Below are 3888 nucleotides of genomic sequence, written 5' to 3' on the forward strand. Positions count from 1 at the left end.
GTAAAAGCCCTAACTATATATATGATGTTATAGTTCCTGCTTTCATACGTAAAAAACCATAAGAGTGACTGAGACCTATTCACACAGAAAAGGGACTATCGTGTACTGCGAGTAGAAGACTGCCTTATGTCTTCTTCAATGGCGTCTCATTCAAGTAGGAGTTCTTGTATCAATTCATGTAATTATAACATACATGCTTGTTTATCTTTAAGCTTATTGTAACCCTAGTACCAAGTTGATTCAATTTCAATCAGTATTTTTGTATATACTGGTTATAATAACCACTTATTTCCACTTCTGGGGTCGTACCCTGGGCACTAGTTATGGAACTGGTAGATGTAAGCGAAAGGTCTCCATCATCGCCTTCAAAAAGTGCTTGAGTACGCCTGTTTTGTTCCCAACTATTCCCCTTACTTCTTTATGCAATTTCTTCATGACCCTTGGATGCCTCAAAAGGTCAGTCATTGCCCACTCTAGGAATGTAGATGTTGTATCACTGCCAGCAGCAAACATATCCTACAAGAACGAAATGTTTTGATTAAGATATTAACCTCTAACATACAAGATGAGAGAGAGAGAGAGAGAGAGAGAGAGAGAGAGAGAGAGAGAGAGAGAGAGAGAGAGAGAGAGAGAGAGAGAGAGTTTACCAAGATGAGAGCTTTTATAGGTGACTATTTCAATAGGAAAACGGCCAGCCAAGTGTTCTTTCGGAATTGAAAGCAAAATGTCGACAAAATCCTTTTCGTCATCATCCGCCTCTTTGAACTACCGTTTATGTGTCCCCGATATTGATAGTTACTAATATTTTTGTTTAGTCTTTACGGCCAATAAGTCAGAAAGATAACATTATCATCTACGTGCACACACATAACCTTAACCCACAAGAAACGAAATATTACAGACTTTTTTCCAACACGTCAATTCAAAGAAATTTGGGAACATCAGCAAAATCCTCCTCGCTCACCATAGTCAACATCCGGCCTGCCGATTCTTGTCAGCTAAAGAAACAATTAACAAACACTAATTTAACTTTTTATTTTTGTTTTCTTCAAGGGATTAGTTAGCTAGTCCACCAGTTTAATCTTCTCGGGGAGAAGACAAAACAAAATATGGTGCTGGAGCATGTATGCAGACAATCATGATCGTACGCGTCTCCCTATCTCTGCTTATGTTATGAAACTTTAGAGCACACGTTAGCCGGAGAAAGGTAGCTAAAATATATTCATCACAAGAAATCATTAAATACGCTAGCATGATATAAAAGCGCAGGTAATGCCAGTTGGCAAAGTGACGTTAAGCATCCCTAGCAATACGAAAAGAGAGGTCGTGATGATATCATCTTTGGGCGAAGTGACAATAGACACATTGAACCGTCAAATATACTCGAAGATCTCGAACTGGTCTTCTAGTTCTAGGGAGAGTTCGCAAAACTCTGTTTCTCCTTATCTTTGCTTATGTATGAAACTTTAGGGCACATAGACGCCCTCCATAACAGTTAAAATTGACATCAAACCCCCAACCGAAACCTATTAGAAGATAAAAAATGCTACTCTTACATTCACATAGCGCAACCTAAGTGCTAGGCGGCTGGCCACCGTTATGGCACTAGATGGCTGGTGTAACGACCCGTCCCCAATTATTACAATTTTATAATTTTAAAATATGAAATTACAAAAATTCCCTTTGAGGTAAATGCGTTGACTTTGTTGACCACCTTGTCATGTCACGTAAGATCCATTTTCTTGGTGTATTATCATATTACTCGTCGTCACGAACGTGTGGGCACAAACGGAATGTAATTTGGAGTTATAATGAAGGAGTTATTAACATTTAAAGTCGGGGGTATTTTAGTAAATTTAACCTTCAGGCTCCATCACAATCTGGAGCAGTCAAGAAGTGCCACGTGTGTGGTTGAGATGAAAAAGAAATGAGAGAAAAGGAGGAACCGAACTAATCAAAAGGAGGAGGTGAAGAGGGAACCAATGGGAAGGGAGAGAAAGGAGGGAAGGAAGAGAGAGGAGAAGTACCGAATCACCCTTGACCCTGCTTCTCCTTGCGACTTGACCCGATTCTAATGCATAATTCCGGTGAAATTTCATCGATTTTCTGACGAATTAAGTTGATCCACCACCTAGAAAACATTTCACGATCTCCCCTCGTCCATTTACACCCAAAAATAGATGCAAATTAGCCTCAGGTGTGGGTAGAAATGCACCGTACAGGTTCATAGGTGCATTGCGGCGAATCCGACGTTCCTGCAAAGATTTTCTTTGATTCCCACCACTAATATACTTCCCCTAACCTCAGGAAAAAGTTCCAAGCCTTGGTTGGTGCGGCAGAGCACCAAAGAAGTCGAATCAAAGGCCACCATTTTTAGGGTTTTCGACGAGTTTGAGTGAAATTGTGGTTTTTCCTGGCTAAATTGGCCTTAGTAACAGGTATGAAAGTTGTTCCTCTCATTGAGATCTTCATTCCTATAAAATTTGGAAATTTTTGGAGTTGTTTGATTTTCCAGCGAGTCGGAGCGGCCGGCCGCCACACAGCGGCATATGAGGGAAGAACCCAAGGTCCCTCCTTAGGTTCCTCAACATGCCGAATTCGAATCCGCCATCCGTTTTCTCAAATTCTAATGTTTTAGTAGAGTTTTACTAAAAGGTCCATAATTGTGTTTAGGCGTGTTGGCAGGGAGCGACTTCATCCTCTCTAGTTCGAGCGGTTCTCAGGCAATAAAATATGTGAGTGGACCCCTTCATAACTTATACATTTTTATAAAATATTAGCCTGGCATGCATTTCACATTTCATGATTTAAGTATGCTTTATATATTGCTTTCCGAATTTATATATTTACGGTTGATGAAATATATTGATTTATCGAATTTACATATTACTAAAGTTTACGAAACGAATCATGGCTTTTTATGATTTATGAAATAGTGGATTTACGGATATGGATTTATTATGGTTATGATGATGATTTGAACTAGAAAGTTATATGATTTTATGAGATGATGCTTTGAGCATTTGAATTCCGAGATTTAATATGAGTTTTTGAGACGTTTTTAGTACTTATCTAGTGGGTTATCATACGGCACATCTGCACATCACGGGTATAGATGTCTACGGCCATAGGACACAAATGATGGAGGAGTGAGATATGATATATTATATACCCCCAGCTTCACCGCCGAAAGCAATGTCAGACAGCTTCACTAACCACGGCTAGTGTCGATGTGGATGTTATGCTATTTGATTCAGCTTCACCTACGGGTGATGGACAGGTTATTCAGCTTCACCTTCGGGTGATGGACAGGTAATGTAGCTTCACCTTTGGGTGATGGACATGTACTGCCTTCAAGCGACTATGATACCCCTAGTTGAGTACTTCATTGATGAGATTTACGGATTTACCTTCGGGCAATGTTTTCAGCATTATTAAGCATGGTTTTACACATACATGTTTTACGAAGGTTTTGCGTGGCATGCTAGGGTTTTATAAAACCTATATGTAGTATAATATATGTTTTCAAAACAGGGGGATAGTATGTTCATAAGGAAAATGGTTTTCCTATTACTAGTATTATTTTTATAAACTTTGGTCCACTCACCTTTTATGTTTTTACGCCCCCTCAAGAGTTAGGATCGAGGCACATGATCCCGACATTAGGAGTCTACAACATAAGTAATCTCGAGTCCTCTTAGTATAGGTATCATTTCTTTGTTCGTACCTTTTCATAATAATTCTTTCCTATTATTCTTGAGTAGTTGTATGCTCTGAACACAATTATGCTTTGGTTTAATCCGTTCTAATTACGTATTCTTAATGGTAAGCATGTTTTTAATGGCTTTGTCACGGGTGTCGCCCAACACGTGCCTACCCTAATATTCG

The sequence above is a fragment of the Pyrus communis genome, chromosome 13, assembly GCF_963583255.1.
Source record: "Pyrus communis chromosome 13, drPyrComm1.1, whole genome shotgun sequence".
NCBI lineage: Eukaryota > Viridiplantae > Streptophyta > Magnoliopsida > Rosales > Rosaceae > Pyrus > Pyrus communis.